This window comes from Hibiscus syriacus, unplaced genomic scaffold (assembly GCF_006381635.1).
Source record: "Hibiscus syriacus cultivar Baekdansim isolate YM2019G1 unplaced genomic scaffold, ASM638163v2 tig00010320_pilon, whole genome shotgun sequence".
In the NCBI taxonomy this organism is placed as follows: Eukaryota; Viridiplantae; Streptophyta; class Magnoliopsida; order Malvales; family Malvaceae; genus Hibiscus; species Hibiscus syriacus.
In genome coordinates, this window is record NW_024062212.1 from 73,074 (window position 1) to 83,512 (window position 10,439).

Genomic DNA, 10,439 nt, shown 5'->3' on the forward strand with positions numbered 1-10,439 from the left:
GAAGTCATGCCCATTGGACCTATCACTCGTGCAAAGGCTAAACAATTCAGGGAAGTACTTTCTCATAAGTGCCTTAATGTTTTAAAATCTTTTAATGAGAAAGAACCATTAGATAATAGGTTGTTTAATATGTTACATATTGAATATTAAATAACCTATAGTCCACATTATTATATACTACATTGCATAAGTTCATTTACTTAGTTTATTTCTTTATGTTACGCATGTAGGCACATTCGGCCAACACTTGGGAGCTACCTTGGAGCTAAATGGAGAATGTAACAGCAAGGAAACTTACATGGGATCGATTAAGAGAGCACAAGGAACAATTGGTGAAAAGTTGTCCGGAGGCCGTGAGCTCATAGCTGGATTGAGCTGAAGATTTGATCTACAAGATGAACTCATTTCAGCTGGGGAGTTACACCATCAACATCACCACTTAGGACACTTCAAATATGTCCTAAGTCAAAATTTGTGAAATGGTACCTTTTCGCGAATAGTTACCACCTCGAGAGGTACCTTTCCACAAGGAGCTGCCCAAACGTTCATCATGTTACAAGTCATCTAAGTCCAGCTCACCACCAGCTCATTCACACCTTAAATAGCTCAAACATGAAGGGACACCTTTCTCAAACATTGTGACCATTCATGAATGATGCTGCCCATGAAGATACCTTTTGATCTAGAAGCACGTTGGTGAAGAAATTGCAACCATTGGAAGCTTAAATCATCATGAGAAAGAATGCCATGCATATTCGGTCACATCACATGGCATGCACATGAGAGCCTTTGGAGCCAAACATGATAAAGCACATGACTATTCGGCCAAGGAGAGGAAATTGGCGCCAAGATGAACAAGCATGAACCATTCGGCCAAGGGAGATGTCTCTCCATCCTTTGACCGAATCATTAAGGCCTTTCATGAAGAGTTAGCCGAACCATCATAAGCCCAAAAGACTTATTCATTCAACTCAAGCATTATGTATTTTCCTAGAAACATGTATCTAGCTGAAACAACTTGTAACCATTTGGCCAAGCCCTCTCATTTCCTATAAACAGAGTGGCTTGCCTTCATTTGTACCCATCTCATCTCATATATAAAATTACTCTTGTGAGTTATTTGTCTTCAAAGTTCTTTGTGAACTTTATCGATTAAACAAGTGTAGTTTCTATACTTGTGGCGTCATTCCTTTCATTTTGATTCTTAAATTCCTAGATTGTTATCTAGTGGGTTGAAGACACTATCACCACCCCTCAAGCAAGTTTGTGAAGACCGGGATTGTGCTCCTTAGCACTATTTCATCTTTGGCGTGTTTGAGATACAACATCACCACCGTTGCCATTTCATCATCAACATCATCCATCGCTTCCATCAATTCCGCAGCAATCTCTATCTTTTTATTTATTTCATTTCATTCTTATTATTTATTTTCATTACCCTTTATTAAGTCCATTATTAAACATATTTTCTTATCTTTTTTTGCAGCCAAACTTATAAATTCGAGGACATCAGTACTTGTCAATCCTAGATCGGGACACAATAAGGCTATCTACTCTTCTCACCAAAGTGTGTAGATTCGCCTTACATCAGGAAGATAGTAAGTGTTGCAACTTTAGTTGTAAGTTATCTTCACTTATTTACTATTTCATTTCCTTTTCTTTCATCTTTTCTTATTCCATTACCTTATCATCTTTCTTAACCTTTTCTAGCCTATCCTTTATCATATACCCTAACCATTTCTAAACCGACACACAAACTAAAGAGACTTGCTCAATCTTGAGTTAGTTCTTAAAAAGGACCCACAAGAGAGAATCAAGTGGAAAAAGGCATACGAGAGGGTGAGATCAGAAGGGGGATTATATCCCCGAGTGCAAACACGAGTGTGAGTGGAATCTGAACTTTCTTTGGAGTGACCAAGTGAGGCTTTGTGAGTACGCTGGTAAGGTTTAATTTTTTTTCTACTAACAATGCCTTGTGATATTCCATCTTTCCAAACATTAGAGGACGAACAACAAAGAACAAACACATTTCACACTCGTTGCCATGTAGATGGTAAAGTGTGTCTTGTAGCTATTGACGGAGGAAGTTGTACAACATTGCAAGCACATACACGGTGAACAAATTGGGCCTTTCAACAATTAAACATTCCAGCCCATATGAATTGCAATGGTTTAATGACGAGGAAGAGTTGATGGTCACTGAACAAGTACTTGTGCCATTCTCAATTGGAAGGTACAAAGATGAGATTCTATGCGACGTGGTGCCTATGAATATGAGTCATTTGCTGTTTGGACGACCATGGCTATTTGACAAACGGGCTGTCCATGATGGATTCACAAATCGATACTCAATCATCCACAATGAAAGAAAATTCATTTTGACTCCATTATCTCCTAGCCAAGTGAGTGAAGATCAAACTCATTTGAAAATGATAATTGAAGCAATGAACAAGCAACTTAAAGACAATGCAACTGAAGGAGAACGTTTGGAGGAAGAATCAAATGAAGAAAAGCTTTTTGAAGTTGAACAAAAGAGAGCGGATGTAGAAAACATTAGAGTTGAAAACGAGAAGAATGAATTTGGAGAAAAAGAGGAGAGTGGAGAACAAATTTTATCTAACCTTTCTTCTCCTATCATTCCTTTTCTTTTGCAGGACCATTCAAGGGACTTATCTTTTCAAGGAGATGAATCAAGAATATGGCTGTTGGAGTACTAAAAGATGTGACTTTTGGTGATCCATAAAACATGTCTCTTGATATTTCAAAGGATGTGTCACTTGAAATACCTAGAGTAGCAGCCGTTGACATTCCAAGTACATTGCCAATTATGAAAAGAATTCAGCAACCAACTCCCATTAAACATCAACCCTGGTTTGATATGTCTATTCATCTTGTCAATAGTTTTTCATTTACTTATTTTGATTCATTTTGCAGCAATTCAATTCATGTATGTGGCATTATCTTATCAATTTGTGATGACAAGGATGATTCAAAAGACACAATTTGTCAAGGGAAAGAGCCAAGAGACGTGAATCATAAAGGCTTAATGGACGTGACCCTTCAAGAGCATAAAATCGTGAATTTTCATGATCCAATGGACATGACTTTTGGGATGCCAAGGGACATGATCATTCAAAGCAACATGTCTTCAACAGATATGATTTTTAACCAACCATCAAACACCAACAGGAAGTACAATTTTCCTTTATTTATATTTAATCATGTTTTTTCTTATGAGAGTTATCTTTCTTTTCAGGTCATGTTCGTTCAAAGCACTTATTCAAAGGATATGAATTATGAAAAGAATCATTTCATAAAGATCCCTGTTGCATATATCGGATGGGAGGACACTAAGGAGAAGTCACATTTCGATTTGAGGACAAATCGCATAAAAGAAGGGGAGGATGATGTGATCTTGTCTAGCTCCAACTTTATCCATGACTTGATCACACCATGGAGATTATTCAAAGCTGGTTCTAAGGGAGTTCTTCCTTACTTTATCTTATATTTACGTATTTATGCATTATATACTATTATGAGCATACATATGAAGATTAGACTATACTTGAATTATCATAACATGTGCATTCATTCATTATATGGTTTGAATCATTGATTGATATTCAAGCATATAATCTATAGTTATAATAATAATATTCATTCATTATCATATGATGCATGAGTTATTATTATAACCTATAGTCCACATATTTATATATTTATATCCTATATTACTTAGCTTATAATATGCTTTCTTTTGTAGGTGAATATTCGGCCACATGATGGGAGCTGACTTAAAGCTAGCATTGGAGTCAATGAGCTTAGGAAACTTGACTAGAACAACTCCGGGACAGCTCAAGAACATTTTGGGACAAAGTTGCCAGCTGACCCCCGAGCTCATAGCTCACTTGAGCTGGACTTTTGAGCTAGCTAGAGACCTCATTTCAGCTGGAGAGTTGCACCGTCATCTTCACCACACAGAACACTTCAAATATGGTCTATGTCAATTTTTGTGGATTCGTACCTTTTCGCGAATAGTTGCCATTCCAAAAGGTGCCTTTTCACAAGGAGCTGACCTATGACTCATCTTCATGTAATTCATCTATGGCCAGCTCATATTCAGCTCAAACACTTATAAAGTAGCTCAAATGATGAAAGGTTACCTTCCACATAATGTGACCTTTCATGACAAGTTGCTGCCCATTGAAGGCCATGACACCTAGATGCATGTTGGAAGCCAAGTCACGCCTAGTTTCTGCCATATTCATTCCATGGACTTCAAGACACCATCCTATGGTTGTAACATCACCAAATCCTTGCAAGAAGACCCATGTGCGTTCAAGTAGGCTGCCATGTGAATCATTCAAGCATGTGCACTCCATGTGACATCAAATTGGCGCCAAAACACCAAGGGATGCTTCCTATTCGGCCAAAGACTCTTTCCTCTTCATTTTGGCGCCCAAATAACTTCCAAATGCATTCAAATCAACCTTAGGGCCGAACCAACACATAACCATTTGGCCAAGAGCATGTATCTTCATTTAAATCATGTATTTTCATAAAAAAATCATGTATTTTCAAAGGGGTTTCAACCTTGGCCGAACCATCAAGTATCTATTCGGCCTAAACCCTTTGAAAACTATAAATAGGCTTGGATATTTCATTTGTAGAAGAACCCTTTTGATAAAAAAAATCCTTTGTGAGATTATTCTCTCTTCAAGTTCTTTTTAGAACTATATCGATTAAGCAAGCCTTTCTAAAGCTTGTGGCGTCATTCCTTCACCTTGATACTTCTGGTTCCTAGTTTAAATAACTAGTGGGTCAAAGTCCTTTCATACCATCCCTTATAGAACTTATAAGAAACGGGTCTTTGCTCCTTTATAGCATTGGTTCCTTCTTAGTTTTATAAGATACAATCTGTCCATCACCATTATCACGCCTATATCATCACCATAGTCCATCACCATTATCACGCCTATATCATCATCATATTCCATCACCATATCACGCCCATATTATCACCAACTTATAAATTTCCATTTCTTCATCTTTGAATTATCCTTCATCCTCAACAAGGCATTCGTCCATCACCACCATTGGAGGTCGAATCCATCATCACTTGAAGGATCATTCTACAACACTTCCGCAGCCCTTCTTTGATAACTATTCTATCCATTTCAATTCTTTCCATTTCTATTTACTTTTCATTTCTTAATTATCATATTACTTAATCAATTCTTCTTCTTTTGTGCAGATTACTTTTAATCCAAGGTGTAGCATTTGGTGTCTCTCCTAGATCGGGAAACAACAAGGTTGCCAACTTCTCCATTCTTGAAGAAGCCTGGTTAGCCTTACATCAAGCGGTAATCAGAGCTTTGGTGGATTGACATACAAAGTGCTACAAAAAAAAGCAACAAGAAAGAAGAAAACAAAAGAGAAAAGAAAAAGACTCATACATCAAATTTGGAGTGCAAAAGAAAAGAAAAAGAAGAAAATCAAAAGCAAAAGAAAAGTGAAGCAAGTTGCAAAGTACACTCAAAGAGAAGCACCATACAATCTGCCCAACATCAAACTTGAAGGAGGTATCCTTGTTGTTTTCTTGTGAAGGAAGATAGTAAGTGTTGCAACTTTAGTTGTAAGTTATCTTCACTTATTTACTATTTCATTTCCTTTTCTTTCATCTTTTCTTATTCCATTACCTTATCATCTTTCTTAACCTTTTCTAGCCTATCCTTTATCATATACCCTAACCATTTCTAAACCGACACACAAACTAAAGAGACTTGCTCAATCTTGAGTTAGTTCTTAAAAAGGACCCACAAGAGAGAATCGAGTGGAAAAAGGCATACGAGAGGGTGAGATCAGAAGGGGGATTGAAAAAGCCAAGATTATATCCCCGAGTGCAAACACGAGTGTGAGTGGAATCTGAACTTTCTTTGGAGTGACCAAGTGAGGCTTTGTGAGTGCGCTGGTAAGGTTTAATTTTTTTCTACTAACAATACCTTGTGATCTTCCATCTTTTCAAACATTAGAGGACGAACAACAAAGAACAAACACATTTCACACTCGTTTCCATGTAGATGGTAAAGTGTGTCTTGTAGCTATTGACGGAGGAAGTTGTACAAACATTGCAAGCACATACACGGTGAACAAATTGGGCCTTTCAACAATTAAACATTCCAGCCCATATGAATTGCAATGGTTTAATGACGAGGAAGAGTTGTTGGTCACTGAACAAGTACTTGTGCCATTCTCAATTGGAAGGTACAAAGACGAGATTCTATGCGACGTGGTGCCTATGAATACGAGTCATTTGCTGTTTGGACGACCATGGCTATTTGACAAACGGGCTGTCCATGATGGATTCACAAATCGATACTCAATCATCCACAATGAAAGAAAATTCATTTTGACTCCATTATCTCCTAGCCGAGTGAGTGAAGATCAAACTCATTTGAAAATGAGAATTGAAGCAATGAACAAGCAACTTAAAGACAATGCAACTGAAGTAGAACGTTTGGAGGAAGAATCAAATGAAGAAAAGCTTTTTGAAGTTGAACAAAAGAGAGCGGATGTAGAAAACATTAGAGTTGAAAATGAGAAGAATGAATTTGGAGAAAAAGAGGAGAGTGAAGAACAAATTTTATCTAACCTTTCTTCTCCTATCATTCCTTTTCTTTTGCAGGACCATTCAAGGGACTTATCTTTTCAAGGAGATGAATCAAGAATCATGGCTGTTGGAGTACTAAAAGATGTGACTTTTGGTTATCCACAAAACATGTATCTTGATATTTCAAAGAACGTGTCACTTGAAATACCTAGAGTAGCAGCCGTTGACATTCCAAGTACATTGCCTATTATGAAAAGAATTCAGCAACCAACTCCCATTAAACATCAACCCTGGTTTGATATGTCTATTCATCTTGTCAATAGTTTTTCATTTACTTATTTTGATTCATTTTGCAGCAATTCAATTCATGTCTGTGGCATTATCTTATCAATTTGTGGTGACAAGGATGATTCAAAAGACACAATTTGTCAAGGGAAAGAGCCAAGAGACGTGAATCATAAAGGCTTAATGGACGTGACCCTTCAAGAGCATAAAATCGTGAATTTTCATGATCCAATGGACATGACTTTTGGGATGCCAAGGGACATGATCATTCAAAGCAACATGTCTTCAACAGACATGATTTTTAACCAACCATCAAACACCAACAGGAAGTACAATTTTCCTTTATTTGTATTTAATCATGTTTTTACTTATGAGAGTTATCTTTCTTTTCAGGTCATGTACGTTCACAGCACTTATTCAAAGGATATGATTTATGAAAAGAATCATTTCATAAAGATCCCTGTTGCATATATCGGATGGGAGGACACTAAGGAGAAGTAACATTTTGATTTGAGGACAAATCGCATAAAAGAAGGGGAGGATGATGTGATCCTGTCTAGCTCCAACTTTATCCATGACTTGATCACACCATGGAGATTATTCAAAGCTGGTTCTAAGGGAGTTCTTCCTTACTTTATCTTATATTTACTTATTTATGCATTATATACTATTATGAGCATACATATGAAGATTAGACTATACTTGAATTATCATAACATGTGCATTCATTCATTATATGGTTTGAATCATTGATTGATATTCAAGCATATAATCTATAGTTATAATAATAATAATATTCATTCATTATCATATGATGCATGAGTTATTATTATAACCTATAGTCCACATATTTATATATTTATATCATATATTACTTAGCTTATAATATGCTTTCTTTTGTAGGTGCATATTCGGCCACATGATGGGAGCTGACTTAAAGCTAGAATTGGAGTCAATGAGCTTAGGAAACTTGACTAGAACAACTCCGGGACAGCTCAAGAACATTTTGGGACAAAGTTGCCAGCTGACCCCCGAGCTCATAGCTCACTTGAGCTGGACTTTTGAGCTAGCTAGAGACCTCATTTCAGCTGGAGAGTTGCACCGTCATCTTCACCACACAGAACACTTCAAATATGGTCTATGTCAATTTTTGTGGATTAGTACCTTTTCACGAATAGTTGCCATTCCAAAAGGTGCCTTTTCACAAGGAGCTGACCTATGACTCATCTTCATGTAATTCATCTATGGCCAGCTCATCTTCAGCTCAAACACTTATAAAGTAGCTCAAATGATGAAAGGTTACCTTCCACATAATGTGACCTTTCATGACAAGTTGCTGCCTATTGAAGGCCATGACACCTAGATGCATGTTGGAAGCCAAGTCACGCCTAGTTGCTGCCATATTCATTCCATGGACATCAAGACACCATCCTATGGTTGTAACATCACTAAATCCTTGCAAGAAGACCCATGTGCGTTCAAGTATGCTGCCATGTGCATCATTCAAGCATGTGCACTCCATGTGACATCAAATTAGCGCCAAAACACCAAGGGATGCTTCCTATTCGGCCAAAGACTCTTTCCTCTTCATTTTGGCGCCCAAATAACTTCCAAATGCATTCAAATCAACCTTAGGGCCGAACCAACACATAACCATTCGGCCAAGAGCATATATCTTCATTTAAATCATGTATTTTCATCAAAAATCATGTATTTTCAAAGGGGTTTCAACCTTAGCCGAACCATCAAGTATCTATTCGGCCTAAACCCTTTGAAAACTATAAATAGGCTTGGATATTTCATTTGTAGAAGAACCCTTTTGATAAAAAAAATCCTTTGTGAGATTATTCTCTCTTCAAGTTCTTTTTAGAACTATATCGATTAAGCAAGCCTTTCTAAAGCTTGTGGCGTCATTCCTTCACCTTGATACTTCTGGTTCCTAGTTTAAATAACTAGTGGGTCAAAGTCCTTTCATACCATCCCTTATAGAACTTATAAGAAACGGGTCTTTGCTCCTTTATAGCATTGGTTCCTTCTTAGTTTTATAAGATACAATCTGTCCATCACCATTATCACGCCTATATCATCACCATAGTCCATCACCATTATCACGCCTATATCATCATCATATTCCATCACCATATCACGCCCATATTAACACCAACTTATAAATTTCCATTTATTCATCTTTGAATTATCCTTCATCCTCAACAAGGCATTCGTCCATCACCACCATTGGAGGTCGAATCCATCATCACTTGAAGGATCATTCTACAACACTTCCGCAGCCCTTCTTTGATAACTATTCTATCCATTTCAATTCTTTCCATTTCTATTTACTTTTCATTTCTTAATTATCTAACCTTTCTTCTCCTATCATTCCTTTTCTTTTGCAGGACCATTCAAGGGACTTATCTTTTCAAGGAGATGAATCAAGAATCATGGCTGTTGGAGTACTAAAAGATGTGACTTTTGGTGATCCATAAAACATGTCTCTTGATATTTCAAAGGATGTGTCACTTGAAATACCTAGAGTAGCAGCCGTTGACATTCCAAGTACATTGCCAATTATGAAAAGAATTCAGCAACCAACTCCCATTAAACATCAACCCTGGTTTGATATGTCTATTCATCTTGTCAATAGTTTTTCATTTACTTATTTTGATTCATTTTGCAGCAATTCAATTCATGTATGTGGCATTATCTTATCAATTTGTGATGACAAGGATGATTCAAAAGACACAATTTGTCAAGGGAAAGAGCCAAGAGATGTGAATCATAAAGGCTTAATGGACGTGACCCTTCAAGAGCATAAAATCGTGAATTTTCATGATCCAATGGACATGACTTTTGGGATGCCAAGGGACATGATCATTCAAAGCAACATGTCTTCAACAGACATGATTTTTAACCAACCATCAAACACCAACAGGAAGTACAATTTTCCTTTATTTGTATTTAATCATGTTTTTACTTATGAGAGTTATCTTTCTTTTCAGGTCATGTACGTTCAAAGCACTTATTCAAAGGATATGATTTATGAAAAGAATCATTTCATAAAGATCCCTGTTGCATATATCGGATGGGAGGACACTAAGGAGAAGTAACATTTTGATTTGAGGACAAATCGCATAAAAGAAGGGGAGGATGATGTGATCCTGTCTAGCTCCAACTTTATCCATGACTTGATCACACCATGGAGATTATTCAAAGCTGGTTCTAAGGGAGTTCTTCCTTACTTTATCTTATATTTACTTATTTATGCATTATATACTATTATGAGCATACATATGAAGATTAGACTATACTTGAATTATCATAACATGTGCATTCATTCATTATATGGTTTGAATCATTGATTGATATTCAAGCATATAATCTATAGTTATAATAATAATAATATTCATTCATTATCATATGATGCATGAGTTATTATTATAACCTATAGTCCACATATTTATATATTTATATCATATATTACTTAGCTTATAATATGCTTTCTTTTGTAGGTGCATATTCGGCCACATGCTGGGAGCTGACTTAA